Source organism: Prionailurus bengalensis, chromosome D1, assembly GCF_016509475.1.
Source record: "Prionailurus bengalensis isolate Pbe53 chromosome D1, Fcat_Pben_1.1_paternal_pri, whole genome shotgun sequence".
NCBI lineage: Eukaryota > Metazoa > Chordata > Mammalia > Carnivora > Felidae > Prionailurus > Prionailurus bengalensis.
Window position 1 is genome coordinate 27,087,581 of NC_057346.1, and position 17,615 is coordinate 27,105,195.

Genomic DNA, 17,615 nt, shown 5'->3' on the forward strand with positions numbered 1-17,615 from the left:
TTGTAAATGGAATTTTCATTTTAGGTTGTTTATTGCTATTATATAGAAATAGCAATATAGAAATATGCACTCTTTTTGACTGTTGATTTTTGTATCCTGTAAGTCTTCTGAATTTTTTATTAGTTTTAACAGTGTTTGTGTGTATGTGTGTGTTGTGTGTGTGTGTGTGTGTGTGTGTGTGTGTGTGTAGAATCTTTAAGGTTTCTACATATAAGATCATGTTGACTGTGAACACAGGTAATTTTACCTTTTTCTCCCCCCCCCCCATGTGGATACCTTTCCTTCCTTCCTTCCATATTTTTTCTTTTCCCTCCCTTCCTCCCTCCTCTACCTCCCCCTACTCCTCTTCCTCTTCTCCTCCTCCTTTTTTCTTCCTCTTCCCTCCTTCTTCTTCCTTTTCTGCTTCTCCCTCTCCCTTCCTCTTTTTAATGTAAGTTTTTACCCTTGTAAATGTCCCTATTAGAACTACTTTTGCTACATTCCATAAATTTTGATATGTTTTATTTTCATTTTAATTTTTACCAATGTATTATCTAATTTCACTTGTGAGTTCTTCTCTAACTCATTGATTGTTTAAGACTATGTTCTTTAATTTCCACATATTTTTGATTTTTTAAATGTCCCTTCTATTTTTGATTTCTAGTTTCATTCTATTTTGCTAAGATGATGCATTGGGGGCACCTGGGTGGCTCAGTTGGTTAAGCATCTGACTCTTGGTTTCAGGTCAGGTCATGATCTCATGGTTTGTGAGTTTGAGCCCTGTATTGGGCTCTGCTCTGAGAGTGATGACAGCATGAAGCCTGCTTGAGATTCTCTCTCTCTGCCACTCCCCTGCTTGTGCACTCTCTCTCTTTCTCAAATTAAATAAATAATCCTAAAGATGCATGATATCAATTTTTTTAAATTTATTCAGAATTGTTTTGAATATATGTATGAATGCATATATATATATATGCTGATTAGTGCATACATGCTTATACTTATATCTTTTTGATGAATTGAATCTTCTGTCAAGATATAATGTCCTTATTTATCTCCTTTTTTTTATTATGAAATTTATTGTCAAATTGGTTCCCATACAACACCCAGTGCTCATCCCAACAGGTGCCCTCCTCAATACTTATTTTTCTCTTGTAACAGACTTTAACTTTATTTCTACTTTGTCTGATATTAGTATAGTCATCCTAGTGCTCTTTTGATTATTGTTTGCATGGAATATCTTTTTCCACCCTTCCATTTTCAGTCCCTTTATGTGTCTTTGGATCTAAAGTGAGTCTCTGGTAGACAGTATATAGTTGGATCATATTTTTAAATCAGTTCTGCTAGTCTATGCCTTTTGATTGGAGAGTTTAATCCATTTACATCTAAAGTAATTATTGATAAGTGATGAGTTACTAAATCCTATACCTGAAACTAATATCACACTATATGTTAACTAACTGGAATTTAAATAAAAAACTTGGAAGAAAAAAATAAAATAATTACTGATAATAAAGAACTTACATTTGTCATTTTGCTATTTCATTTTTATATGTCCTATAGTTTTTTGTTTTTCATTTACTCCATTACTGCTTTCTTTTGTGTTTTGTTGATTTTTTTGTAGTGACATATTGTGATTCTCTTATTTCCTTTTGTTTGTATTCAATAGCTATATTTTTGTGACTACAATGATAATTGCATAAAATATCCTAACGTTATAGCAACCTAATTTGAATTGATAACTTAATTTCAATTGCATACAAAACTTCCACTTCTCTACAGCTGTATCCCCCTCCCCACCCAACTTTATGTTACTGATGTAACAAGTCACATTTTTATATATTATGTACCTATATTAGTTTCCTAGTGCTACTCTAACAAGTTACCACATATTGGGTGGTTTAAACAGTAGAAATTTGTTATCTTACAGTTCTGGCAGCTAGAAGTCCAAGATCAACATGTCAGCAGGACTGCTTCCTTCTGAGGCTGTGAGAGACAATCTGTTCCATGCCTCTTACCTACATTCTGGTGGTTTTCTAACAATCTTTGGTGTTCTTTCACTTACAGAAACATCATCCCAGTCTCTGCCTTCATGGTCATATGGCATTCTTTCTGTGGGCCTGTCTCTAAATTTCCCCTTTTTATAATTACATCAGTCATATTGGATTAGGGCCCACCATACTACATTGTGACCTCATCTTAACTAATTTTATCTGCAATGAGCTTATACAAAAACAAAGTCATATTCTGAGGTACAGAAGGTTAAGACTTCAACATATTAATTTTGAGGGGGACATAATTTGACCCCAAACAGTGCCCAATAACAGATTTGTAATTATTTTATGCATTTTTTCTCTTAATTCCTTTATCAGAGATCTTTATGTCTTCATAGAGCTTCAAGTTACTGTCTAGCATCCTTTCATTTTAACTTGAAGCATTTCTTGTAAGGCATACCGAACGATAGTGAATACCCTGAGTTTCTGTTTACCTCGGAATGTCTTAATTTCTCCTTTATTTTTCCAGGAAAGTTTTGGTGGCTATTGAACTCTTGGTTGACAATTTTTATTCTTCATCACTTTAAACATTTCATTCTACATTCCTCTGGCCTCCAAGGTTTCTTGTGAGAAATTGGTTGATATTCTTATTGAGGATCCCTAATACTTGGTGATGGTTCACTTTCCTCTTGCCACTTTCAAGATTCTTTCTTTAGCTTTGGGCAGTTTGCTTATAATGTGTCTCAACTGGATCTTTTTGAGTTTACCCTACTTGGAATTCATTGGGCTTCTTGGAGTCATAAAATTTATGTATTCTTGGACTTGTAGATTCATGTACTTCATCAAATTTAGGATGTTTTACATTATTGCTTCGAATAGTCTTTTCCCCTTTCTCTTTTCTCTTCTAGGACTCACATAATGTGGTGTTGGCATGTTTCATAGTATCCCACAGGTCCCTTAGATTCTGTTCACTTTTCTTCATTCTTTTTGTTTCTGCTCCTCAGACTCCATAATTTCAATTGTCTGGTTCTCAGGTTTCCTAATTCTTTCTTCTGTTTGTTCAAGTTTGCTGTTGGATCTCTCTAGTCAATTTTTCATTTCAAATGTTGTAATTTTCAGCTCCAGAATTTCTGTTCACTTCTTTTTTAAAATTTATGTCTTTGTTGCTGTTATTATTTTGTTTGTACATCATTTCCCTGGTTTTCTTTAGTTCTTTATCCATGTTTTCCTTTAGGTCTCTGAGCATATTTAAGTTTCCTCTAGTAAGTCTGATGTCTGGGTCTTTCAGGAATGGTTTCTGTGAATTTATTTTGTTTCTTTGAATAAGATATATTTTTCTGTTTTTATCTATACCTAGTGATTTGTTGCTGAAAATTGGAATTTAGCTATTATAATATAGTAACCTCTGGAGATCACATTTCTCCCCCTTCCCCAGGGTTTGATTGTGTGTGTGTGTGTGTGTGTGTGTGTGTGTGTGTTGTTGAAGTCTGTAGTAGTCTGTAGTTTTTTAGTGTTTTCCCAACTATTTTTGCAGAGGTCAATCCTCTGCATATGATCACTGAAGTCTCTGTGCCTTTAGCTGACATTTGGCACTTGTTTTTATAGAGATTTCCTTAAATGCCCAGAGCTCTTCCAGTGTTTGTAGATTGATTTTATGCTAGGGCATTCCTTCAGCACTTAGGTAGGCTTGTTCTGAGGCTAGCAGTCTGCTCAAGGTGAAAGCTTAAGATCTTCTCAGACTTTTTCTGAGCATGCATCTTGCTTGGATATGCATGTGGCTTCCTAAATTCTCCCATATATTAATTTCCCCTTAATTTCCCAGTTGCACCCCAGGTTTTCCTCTGTGCCTTAAATAGTCTGTTGTGTTTCCACTTGTAATCTCTTGCCCCAGAAGTCTGTGGGTCTGTAGTCATCTTGCAAATTTATGAGTAGTGTCCACTGCTTTTCCTGTATGATTTCCGAGTTAGACATAACAGAGACAAGCTCCTTATCTCAGTCCTTTAGGTATCCACCGGACAATTTCGAACAGATATACACACTAATTTGCAAATAAGGTCTTCCCTGCTCCTTCCAGTTTGAGTGATAGTACTGGGAACTAGGCTACCACCACTTCAAGACCAAAACCACTGCCATGCTGGGGAGGGGTAGACTAAGGGTGAGTAAAAATGCCACAAAACTTCCCTACTGTTTGAAGATCACTTATTATTATTATTATTATTATTATTATTAGGTGTTTGGTTGGTGGCTGTAAACCTTTGAGTGTTTCCAGAGATCCAGTAAGATTGGTTTAGTTTCTGCTTTTAGAAAATATTTCTGTGGGGAGATGAAAGCTTGGAGCTTTCTAGCTGCCATTTTGATGATGTCTTCTTTTTCAACATAGTTTTGCCTTCACTTGGACTTTGACCAAAGGACATTAGAAGCCTTGCCATGAGACCCAAATGAAGGTGGGTGCAGTCACAAAAAATGGGAACAAAGACACTCTTAGCCACTATAAGAAACTTGGAATAAGAACTTGTTTGGGTAGTTAAAGTTTTATAGATGAGGAATCCACTAGGATATTGGATGACAGTTGAGAACAGATAAGCTTCTGAAATGTTCTGTCCAGGTAGTAAATTGCTCAGGGAGCTGGTGCTTGCTGACAGTATGGGACAGCTGCAGTTACATGCTACAAATGGTAGGGTCTGTTTCTGGATGCAAATTGATTCCAGCTCATGAAGGGTTTTGAGCAATGCCAAAAATGATCTAGTAGAAGAAAATGTGAAAATAATGAGATGGCTGGTTCTGGTGCTAAATTAGAGCCTCCCCTCAGGGCTGAGAGAACCTGTCTAATCCAATTCATTCCTAATGGTAGCTGTCATATCAGTTTGTCCTAATCCTGACTGTGGTTCACAGCTGTATCTCAGAAATGACTTGGGAAGGTAAGCCTTTAGTAATTGTCTCCATCTTTCCATTTCCAACCTCTTTCTCCTGCCAGTAGCACCCCTACCTCTCCTCTCAGTCTTCTTCTCTGACTACTTATCCTCTTTTGCCTCCTACTCCCTCAGTGAAAATAATACTCCAAGGAAATAATCTGCTAAATGAATTCACATTAAGGTGTACATATTGAATAAGACTTGAGTGTAAACATGTTCAGGGGCTGTTTGCATTTTAACAGCAATCTGTACTTCAAGATAAAAGAAAAAATGTCTAATTGTGAAGCTCTAATTGTTACCTGTTCAATAGGAAAAAGAATTTTTAGAGGAGCTTGTTCCAACTCAGTATTATTCTGTTTCCTAGGTATTCACTACTCCAGAGCGCATGAAGAAATACAAATTATAAAAGAGCTTAAAAAAAACAAATTTGTTCTCCCAATGTGCAATGAAGCTCTGGGGCTGATTTGAGTATATCATTGCTGGATAACAAACTTTTACATTCGTCTAGCCAGAGACACCAGGGATAAAGCCAAGACCTTGATTATATTGAGAAGTTGAGTCAAGGAGATTTTCACCTTGCTATAGGAAAAGCTGATAAGAAATAATAGAACAATCTAATTTAGGATCTTGAATATTTTAAAGGATAATAAGCAGCCTCCATTCCTTTTCATGGCCTTTTTTCCTGTCATCATCACAGAATCTTCTTTGGGATACGGTACACAAAGTGGTCATTGGGGGGAGTGGGTAGTGTCAGTGCTAGAAAAATGGGTACCAGGAAGTAAGAGCTAAGAGTGGGAAACACTCTTCATCATGATTGAATCTAAACTCTCCTAGCTTCTGTTTCTTCCTCTGTAATGTGGGAACAATAATATCTATTGAAGAGAATTAGAACTCTTTTGATTGTAAGCTATAAGAAGCCATGTTGAACTAGGTTAAGTTGCGGGGGTGGGGGGGAGGAATTTATAGGCTTCATTCTGGATGTCCAAGGGGCATTGGCTGGATCCTGAGACCTAAAGAATCCCTTCAGAACTTTCTGGCTCTCCATTTCTTAGCTCTACTTGTTTTTATTTGGATTTATTCTCACACCCTTGTAATTTTGTGTCAGCTAAGAAGATCTTAAAAAATGTATCTATCAGCTTAACAATTCTAACAGAAAATCTCATTCAGATATCAGTCCCAAGGAAGATTACATTGCCTTGCTCAGGTTAGATGTCTAAACCCTAGCCAATCACTGTGTGGTGGGATTTGTTGATTGGCCAGCCTAAATCATATGTGTAACCCAGTGACTTGGCCAGTATACCATAGATCCTTTCCAGGATCACCTTGCATGGAGGGAGAATTCCCTAAAGGATTCAGGAAGCAGAGGATGGGAAAGTATGCTGGGCATAAAAATATTATAGCTATTATAATCTATCCAACCTACCACTACAGGTTAAAAAATCAAATGAGCAGATACAGGGAAGCTGTTCATAAAATGCAATCATAATTAAAACTTTTTATTCCAATGATGGTAAATACCATGATCATTGAAATCAAGAAAGCTGCATTGTATAAAGATGGCTTTATTATTATTATTAAGGATGGGAAAAGATGAACCATTCAACATCTGGTGTGAAATAACTGGATAGGCCTCTGAAAAAAATGAAAGTAGAAGCCCTACCTCTCACACATAACAAATGGATTAAAGATTTAAATGTAAAAATGAAACCATAAAAGTACTAGAAGAAAACATGAGAAAATTCTTTTATAATCTTGGAATGGGAATGGTCTTCGAATCATTATTCAAAATTCTGAACTCATAAAAATATGACTGATGAATAAAACTACATCAGGGGCGCCGGGGTGACTCAGTTTGTTAAACGTATGACTCTTGATTTCAGCTCAGGTCATGATCTCACAGTCATGAGATGGAGCCCCGTGTTGAGCTCTGTGCTGAGCATAGAGCCTAAGATTCTCTCTCTCTCCCTCAGCCTCTCTCTCCTGCTAGTGCTGTCTCTCTTTTTAATTTTTTTTAATGTTTATTTTTTGAGAGAGAGAGAGAGAGAGAGAGACAGAGCACAAGTGGGGGAGAGGCAGAGTGAGAGAGAGAGAGAGGGATACCAGAATCCAAAGCAGGCTCTAGGGTCTGAGCTGTCAGAACAGAGCCTGATGTGGGGCTCAAACCCATGAACTGAGAGAGCATGACCTGAGCCGAGGTCGGATGCTTAACTGACTGAGTCACCAAGGTGCCTCTCTCTCTCTTAAAAAACAAAAATAAAAGAATGACATCAAAATCAAACATTTGTATGGTGAAAAACATCATTTGAGAAAAAGTCAAAAGGCAAAAAACAAATGGAATAAGAGGCAGTAATGCATTGGAGATGGCCTGCTCTGGCTCACAGGAGCTGATTATTTAATTTTCAGGAACTTTGAAAGCTGATTATCAAACACAGCCATTATTTAAAATTAAGTCATACAGGCTTATAATTAAACACAGAATGTTACAAACAAAGGTAAAAAATACTCCAAACGCATCACTTTCTAATTGTTTAACTACATTTTACTGTCATCCATGCTCTTGAGGTTATCTATGCGTATTGTGTCTATACCGTGGAGATATTATATAATGGTCCGCTGCTGCACATCTCTTTCCAATTCCACATTTAGAGATGTCATATTGGTAGCTTGAAATTATCTGTGGTGGGAACATTTACATCATGGAAGTTGCCAAATGCTGTGAACCAGGGCATATTTTCCCCAGAGACCACTGTTAAACATTAACCAATACAGCAGTGGAAAACAGTTTTTGCAACTCACATTACAGAGAAAAGGCTAATCTCCCTATATAATGTGTTCCTGTAAGTGAAGTATAAAAATACTATTAACCTAATAGAAACATTAGAAAACTATGAAGTGTCCGTTCTTAGAAATAAAGTCCTCTGTGTCATAAGAGAAATGCAAATCAAAACCATCCTGAGATACTATTTTTTTACCTATTAAATTAACAAAACTCCAAGTTAAATAAAACTCTGTTGGCAGGGCTGTGGGGAAACAGACTTCCTCTTATATTGCTGATGAGGATATAAGTTTGTATAACTACTTTGGAAGGCAATTTGGCAATATATATGTAAAATTACTAATATATCAACTATCTGACCCAGCAGCTCCATCTCTGGGAATTTACTCTATCATATAGTATAGAGCGATTTTGTTTTCTTTTTAATAGCAAAAGATTGGAAACAACACAAACGTCCATCCACATGGACTGGCTTAATAATCTGTGGAACAGTCCAGTCAGACAATGGAATTAACTGGAGCTGTAGAAAACTTTAAGTCATTCTCCAAGTTGAATATGTAAGAATCTCCAAGTTATATTTTCCCCCATAGTTTTATTAAGATATAACCAACATATAACAATGTATTTGTTTAAATTATAGAACACAATGCTTTGATGTATGTATATCTTGCAAAATAATCACCACAGTAGATTTAGTTAACATCTATAACCTCATGTAGTTATATTTTTTTTCTTGTGATGGGAACTTTTAAGATCTTGTAAGATCTTAGCAACTTTCAAATATACAATACAGTATTTTTATCTATAGGCATCATGCTGTACATTATATCTCCAGAACTTGTTTATCTTATGACTGAAAGTTTGTACCTTTGGATCACCTTCACTCATTTTGCTCACCCCTACCCCTTGCCTCTGGCAGCCACCAACCTGTTCTCTTCTATGAGTTTCTTTGTTTTTTTAGACTCCATATATAAATGAGATCATACAATATTTGTGTTTCTCTGTCTGACTCATTTCACTTAGCATAATGCCCTGGGGATCCATCTATATTGTCCAAATGGTAGGATTTCCTTCTTTTTTTATGACTGTATACTACTCATATAGTATTCAAATATAATACTTTCTTTGTTCATCAGGTTACATTATTAAGTGAAAAAAGGCAAGGTTAATATCAGAGTGTATATCACATTATATTTTGCATAATTAAATAAAAATATAGTTGTATGTGATTTGCATAAACTGGAAGGATAAATAAGAAACTAATGGAAATGATAATGGGGGAGGTTGCTATTAGGATGTGGGAACTGGGTGTGTGAAAAATGGGGTGAGATCAAGACTTGGCATTATCTTTTTACACTAAAATAAATGTTTAACTATTTCAATGTTCTTTTTAAAAAAATTTTTTTTAAATGTTTATTTATTTTTGAGAGACAGAGTACAAGTGGGGAAGGAGCAGAGAGAGGGAGACACAGAATCCAAAGCAGGTTCCAGGCTCTGAGCTGTCAGCACCAAGCCCAATGCAGGGCTCAAACTCAGAACCTTGAGATCATGATCTGAGCCAAAGTCAGCGCTTAACCGACTGAGCCACCCAGGCACCCCTCAATGTGCTACTTTTTTATAAAGCTAAGTGAAAAGAAAGAAAAGCTTCACTAAAGAACTTGGTTGTTTATTCCACTAGACATTCAATAAATAGTTATTGAGCAGCGACCATGTGACAGGCACTGTCCTAGGAACTGCTCCCAGAAGACAGCACCAGACCATGTAAGCTGTGAAGAGTTTAGTGGTTGTCTTTGACATATATCACTCTTGAAATGCCTCATCTTCTATTACACCCATTCAACAGTTCTCTCATCCCATCTGGTCTCATATTCACTGCCTCAACATGGGGAAACAGCCCCCAGGCCCTTCAGGTCTAGTGACCATTTAATGTTTGTGTCTTCACTGTGGGGATGTTCTTTGTATATGATTTCACATCTCTGTTTGTCTTTCTTTTTGAGTGTGTTGTTTAATGTAATTGATGGGGAATTTGATATTTTAAAAGCTCAGGGCTTTCATTTTATGGACCGTGAACGAAATAGACAACAATTCCTGTGAATTTACATTCTAGCGCTGATCAGAGAAGGGCTTTGTGAAGAGGCGATATTGAACACAGACATGAAAGTTATAAGGGAAAGTGCTTGTCAGTATCTGGGATTATGCTTGTGGGTTCATAATAATTATTATTTTTGCTGCCCTCAGGGGAATTGCAAAACATTACACACACACACACACACACACACACACACACACACACACACACTTATTTACGAATATACACTGCTGCCAAACTATCTAATGCCTATTTCCAACTGATTGCTTACCTGGTAATGATGATAGCTTTGAAAGGAGTAAACCACCTCTGGTCTCTTGCTCTGGCTCCCAGTAACCAAGGTCACAGCAGACATTTTGGCGGCCTCTGGCTTTGATTGACAGATATACCTCTGGTTGTGGGGGCTTTGTCCTCATTCCAAATGAAGCTAAATGGCCCATAAAATTAAACCCTGACCTTTTAAATATCATATTCTACCAACCAGAGTAAACAACACACTTGAAAAGAAAAAAAAATAAAACAAGATGTGAAAATGTATACAGAGAACACAGGGGAGAATAAAACATTCAATTTATTACTAGACCTTGACAGTCATGGTGGGATTTTTTTTTGCCATGTTGGGGTCAGCTATATGAGACTGGTTTGGAGGAAAGAACACTGTTGGGTAGGCATAATGTTGGGGGGCATGTGAAGAGCAGTTAATGTGTGTTTAAAGAAACTCACAAATTCTTTAGCTTTAAATCACAACTTACATGATCTGGTGCCTGTTTTCTGGGCTCCTGTAGTACCTATGCTCTCTTTTGTCCCAGCTCCTACTGCATTTTTTGTTGTTGTTGTTGTTGGTAATTGTTGATTAAGTGGTGAGCTCCTTAGAGGAAAGTACTGTACATATTTCCCCCATATCCCTAGAACCTAGCACAGCCCTGACATTTAGAAGCCTCCTTTGAAAGACTGGGGAAGACATGTCCTATGAAGCAAGAAACTGGATAACCTTGTAGACATCTCTTTGCTTTGCGAGAGTTAGAGTCCAAGAGGCATGCTTTGTTTTTCAGTTGGGTGAGTTGATGGACTGTGGGTGTTTTTGGTAACTGTTAAGATTTCCTCCTCCCAGTTACTCTGCACTCTACATGTACACATAATGCAGCTGGCTCAGCACAGCTGACTGTGACAGTTCTCAGCTCCGTGCCAGCTGGTTAGGCTCTCCCATGAATTTGTCCCAGAGTCTCCCACACCCTGTGATCTGACTGTAATCCAATCCCCTTCCTTAGACTTCTCTGATCACCCTCCCTGTGTTTTCCTCACCCCTGTCCCTTGCTCTATGAGCTGCTCAGACTTCAGCAGCTATGTGGGACTAAAGCATGCTCTGAGTTCATCCACAGAGCATGTGCCGGGACAGCCAAGTACTCCAGGTTTGAATAAAATGACCCAATCTATTTGGTATTCACTGGGCAGTCACATAGGGACATGTCCATTCTGGGATGTCCCTCAACAGGGCAGATGCTGCCTCAGCCAGATTTGCCAAAGGTCCTTAAGTCTGGCTCCCGGTGGGAGGCTGGGGAGGTCAAAGTATACCTTCCACTGCTGCCCTGCCACGCTCCTTGTTCTACCACCGTTTTGCCTTAATAATGAGTTCCCATAGGAATTCCTACCCCAAATTTCATTTGGATTCCTCCCAGTTTGATATCCCTCACCTGGTCTGTAACTGCAAATTTAGAAGACCCAAAATAGCAGCTTTCGTAGACAAGGGACTATTTCATTTCTGGGAGTAAAGAATTGGCACTGGCTAATGAGTTATATTCCAATGTACAATGCCCTCTGATTGTGTATTATATATTAGCACTCTGGACTTGAAAGAGACAATTGTGTAATGTTTGCCCATTAATTGAGAATAATCATCTCAGCTGCACAGTGTTGCATACCAGCCAAGCTTGTCATTCTCTGATCCAACAGCTTTTAATTGTTGTGTTGCCCTTTAATGGCAACCATTCTCAGAGTTTAGAGAACAAAAACAGAGACTTACCTAAATATCAGCTCCTTCCCACCCTGAGAGAAAAGAATCCATTTAGATGGAAAGGATTTGCGTTTTCTAATCCCTGGTGAGTGATCATGCCGTAGCAATTTCCATTATCCATCAAGTCTAAATGCTAAGGCCATGGGATTGCTTCTTCCTAATAAAGTTAGGAAATGTAGCAGACAAGGAAAAGGCTTGCATGATTACACAGTAAGCTGGAGACTAAAATAGAAGAGATGCCTTAAAATCATTGTCAAGACTCTTTTGAATGCAAGTAACAGAAAATCTAAATCAAATTGTCTTATGTCAAAATTTTTATTGGTTCACATAACTGAAAAATCCTGGGGTGGAACTGCTTCAGCATGTGTAGATTCCAGGGCTCAAAAATATCTTCAAGCCTTGGTCCCATGCTCTCCATATCGTGAGTCTTCTCCTCTACTGCTGCATTCTTAGATGGGCACTCCCCTCGTCAGGCAAGATGGCAGGTGGCAGCTTAGTTCCAGGCTCACATCTCTGGTGAAAGTTCCAAGATGGAATTTCACTGGACCAGCTTGGGTTATGCTCTTTATTCTGAATCCATCGTGATGGCCAGGGAGAATGGAGTATATTCACTGGCCACACCTTAATCACGCTCACCCCTGTGGGTGAAAGGCAGGGTCAAATCCATCAACCTGAACCATGTGAACTAGCAATAGAAAGTGGTCGTGTGTCCCCAAGAAAAAAAAAACAGGCACTGTTATCAGAAAAATGGGACTGGATACAGAACAAGCAAGAAAAACTGAGGTACTGTACTTTCATCTCAACTTCAGGAATGAATGTCTTTGTAGGTTGGTAATTTAAGCTTAATGTCTTCTCCCAGAACTCTCTGTATAATAAAGATGACCATTTACCAAGTACCTGACATTGTGTGGAGTGTTTACATATATCCTCTCATTTAATCCTTACAACTAAAGAATCAGGCAGGTATGATTAACCCCTCTTCTAAATGAAGGAATGGAGGCAGATGGAGATTGAGTAACATGCTCCAAGCTACACAACTATTAAAAGGTGAGTTATAACTCAACTGGAGCCTAACTCCAAAGTATTGCCTTTTCTCCTTTTCTGTGTTTCCCAAACTTGCCCATTTGCAAATGCAAATTGCCCATTTACAGACTTTCTGGAGTGCTTATTGAACATAGAGGTTCTCAGGCACATTCTCTCCTCTACTCCCAGCTCTGCCCCAGAAATTATAATTCAATAAGTCTGGGCTAAAGTCTGGGAATCTCTTTTGTTAACAAGTGTGCTCTGTGATTCTTATGATCAGACTAGTTTTAAAATGCACAATATCATGCTGCCTCCCACAGGTTAAAAATACCTGCACATGGCCACTGCCCAATGCTGGCTCCCTTTTCCTGTCTGCTCCTTTTCTCCACAGAGCATGTAAGGGAATTGCTTTAGCTGCTGGCTATGCTCAGTTCACTCTCTAGAGCAGTTGTCTCCAAAGATGGGGACTAGGGGGCATACAGAAGTTCTGGTCGTGTCTGGGGAGGCAATATTTTTCCTGTTTTTTTTTTTTTTCAATTTCTGTCTGATTTTTATTTAAAAAGAGAAAAAATTCAACTTTACCAAACTTGATATCCAAATTGGCACTAGTATTCTCCTGAGGCACCTGTGAGGCATTTATGATACCTGAGGTGTCTTCAGAGGAGGGCAGGTGGTTCCACAATGCACAGAGATAATGGTGCTCCCATCCTTTGCTAGTTTCCAGGCCCCTGAAACCTTATCTGTACCTAAGGAGAATTACAGATTATATTATCCTGTCCCCCAAAGTCCCCAGGCTTAGAGGGTTTTGGAGGCCAGTTTTACAAAATCATCAATAAACATATAACCATTATGTTATGCCTGTTTCAGATGATAGAAAAGGGAGGAAGGCCACTCAGATCTTTTTATGAATTAGTATAACTTTGATACTGCTGACAAGGACAAAACAAGAAAAGAAAAATGTAGATGTAGGATTCCTAAACAAAGGACTAGTAAACTTAATTTGGAAGTGCAGTGAAAACAATAGACACCCATTTGCAATGACATGGATGGAGCCGGAGAGTATAATGCTAAGTGAAATAAGTCAGAGAAAGACAAATACCATACGATTTCACTCATATGTAGAATTTAAGAAACAAAACAAATGAGCAAAGGGGAAAAGGAGAGAGAAAGACACAAATCAAAAAAGAGGCCCTTAATTACAGAGAACAAACTGATGGTTACCAGAAGGTAGAAGGGTGGGTGGGTGAAATAGGTGTGGGTTAGGGAGTCATGGAGGATTAAGGAGTGCACTTGTCGTGATGAACGCTGGGTGATGACTGGATTTGTTGAATTACTATATTGTATACCTGAAACTAATGTAACACTGTATGTTAACTAACTGGAATTAAAATAAAAACTAAAAAAATATAGATAGCTGATACTTCAAATAAGTAGGATCCATGGAACACAGCCATGCAGTGTCATTATTTTCTTCCTGCTATTGTCCTTAAAAGCTGATATATGGCACTGGTTCTTTCTTACCTATGAATAAATGAAAATCTATAGTCTTTTCTGGCCACTCCAAGTAAAAAGTCTTTTGATCATGAAAAACTGTCTCAGTTTGTGAATTAAAATGTATAGTTCTAGGTAACAGTCGAACTTCTAGCACTACAAAGTTAAAGCTTATCCTCATCCTCAACCTGGGCCGGCAGCAGGTGGAAAGTTTGGAATAGACAACAGGGTATTATCTCATCTGTTTCCCTCAGTTGATTTCCTCTTCCATCTCATGCATTCATTAGTCTCTGACTCCTCTGGGGTTGAAGTAGGGGGAGGGAGGGGAGCAGTAGGAAAGCTCCTACTTGCCCAGCACTATTATGAACTGTTACCAGAACATCCTAGACTGGGCGGAAGTTTAAAGCTAACTTTTTTTTTTTAATCATAGAACTCTCTATGGGCTTTCTTTGAGACCCCCTATTTCTGAGAATCTCTCACCTACAATTTAATTCGTGCAAAAGAATGCACCCTTTCTACTTAGTTTCCACCCATGACAGCACTACTTCTTTTTTTTTTTTTTTAATTTTTTTTTTCAACGTTTATTTATTTTTGGGACAGAGAGAGACAGAGCATGAACGGGGGCGGGGCAGAGAGAGAGAGGGAGACACAGAATCGGAAACAGGCTCCAGGCTCTGAGCCATCAGCCCAGAGCCTGACGCGGGGCTCGAACTCACGGACCACGAGATCGTGACCTGGCTGAAGTCGGACGCTTAACCGACTGTGCCACCCAGGCCAGCACTACTTCTTTATAGAAGCTGATCCTCTCAAATGGAACTAAGATGATCCCACAAAGGCACATATTCGCTTATGCCCCACAACTGGCTCATAGTAAATATCTCCACACTTTGCTCAGATAAATTCTGGGAATGTGGGGTTTCTCCACTGCCTCTGTTTGCTCTGTGTTGGAGCGGCTAGCAGCCAGTCTCTCCCGGTTTAACTTTCTGAGATGTTAGACACAGTCTACACCGTTCTTTGAGTTCTAGGAGACTTCATGGAAGAGCAAGGGGCCTAGAACCCAGATTTCATTTTTAAAAAGATGGTGGAATTTGTTCTATTAGATATGCAGACTTATTTTTATTTTTTATTATTATTTTTATTAAAAATTTTTTTTGATGTTTGTTTATTTTTGAGAGAGACAGAGACAGAATGCAAGTGGGTTAGGGGCAGAGAGAGAGGGAGGCACAGAATCCGAAGCAGGCTCCAGACTCTGAGCTGTCAGCACAGAGCCTGACATGGGACTCGAACTCACGAGCTGTGAGATCATGACCTGAGCTGAAGTTGGATGCCCAACCAACTGAGCCACCCAGGCTCCCCCAGGCTTATTTTTAAATAAGTCTTAAAAGTTAGGACATGGGATGATGCAAGAATTGGAAAATAAATTGCTGGAACAGGATAGGAAGCCCAGGAATACACTTACACATACGTACATCATATACTCAGTATAAAGGTAGAATTACAAATTGGTGGAAAAATACTGCTTGGGAAACTGATTATCTGTATGGAAAAATACGAAATTGGATCCCTCTCTTACATCATAGGTGGGTTGAAATCCTACAAGTAAAAAAAAAATTTTTAATCCTACAGGTAAGAAAATATTAGTCTTTTTGACCTTGTGTATAGAAAGGTTTCTTAGGGGCATCTGGCTTGCTCAGTCAGAAGAGCATGTGACTCTTGATCTTGGGGTTGTAGGTTCAAGCCTCATGTTGTGGGTAGAGATTATAAATAAACTTTAAAAAAAGAAAAATATTTCTTAGAGTTTGCACCTATAGGAAAAAATAAGGATAATTTTTATCATATTATATTAACGGCAAATTTTCTGCAACAACAAAAGATACCATAAACAAAATAAAAAGACAAAAATGCAGACATTTGGGAAAAGATATTTAAAATGCAAAATTTAACAGAGAAAAGGTATCCAGAATATTGAAAAAGCCCCTACAAACCAATAATGATGATAATGGTAACAGGCAAGCACTGTCCTAAGCACTTGAGATATATTAACTCTTTTAATCTTTACTGTGTCCCTGTGCGATAGGTATTTATTGTCCCCACTTTATAGATGAAGAAACAGTCACCGAAAATGTTCAATAACTTACCTAAAGTCACTGGTGGACCCGAGTTTGAGCCTAGAAGTCTGGTTCCAGGTCCTGTGGTCTTAGCTACTATGTTTGCTCTCACACTCTATAAAAACATCAATCCAAGTAGCCAACATACATATAAGAAGAATCTCAACCCCACTAGCGATCAGAGAAGTGCAAATTACAATACCAAGGAGAAATCATCTCATACCCATGAGTTGGACAAAAAAAAAAACCAAAACAAAACAAAAAAAAAATCTGACAATACCAAGTTTGAGTGAGGATGTAAGAAGAACATGAAACCTTTTATTTATTAAGAATTTTAAAATTTGAGGGGCACCTGGGTGGCTCAGCCGGTAGAGTGTCTGACTTCGGCTCAGGTCATGATCTCGTAACTTGTGAGTTTGAGCCCCCTTTTCGGGCTTTGTGCTGACAGCTCAGAGCCTGGAGGCTGCTTTGGATTCTGTGTCTCCCTCTCTGCACCATTCTGTCTCTGTCTCTCTCAAAAATAAATAAACATTAAAATTTTTTTTTAATAAAAAAATAAAAGAATTTTAAAATTTGAGTATAATTGACATACAAGTTATCTTACTTTTGGATGTACTTATTTATTAAAATTTTTTTAAAAGACTTTATTTTTTAAAGTAATCTCTACACTCAACGTGGGGCTCAAACAAAATCCCAAGGTCAAGAGTCGCATGCTCCACCAACTGAGCCAGCCAGGTGCCACTAAAATTGTTTCTTTTACTTGAGTATAGGGGGAAAATGAAGTCTTTTGTACACTGCTGGTGGGAGTATAGATTTGCACAACCGTTTTGGAGAGCAATTTGGCTATAATTAGCAAATTTGAAGGTGCTTATATGCTATGACCCAATAGTTTTACATCTAGAAATATACGCTAGAGAAATTTTCATGCTGTGTGCACAGGGAGATGTATTGAAGAATATTCATTGCAGTAGTATTGTTTACAATAGCAAAATTTGAAAACCTCAGAATTTATTAACAGAAAAAATTGTGATATATAAAATAAAATAACATGCAGCAGTTAAAATGAACCAGCAATATATCTACCAATATAGGTAATTATGAAAAAAATAGTATCGTATGGGAAAAACTGGTTGAAGCAAAATACCTGTAGTGTAATACAATTCTGTAATATTTAAACATCCATAAAACAATGCTATTAAATGTGTATGTATATAAGATATGTGGTAAAAGAA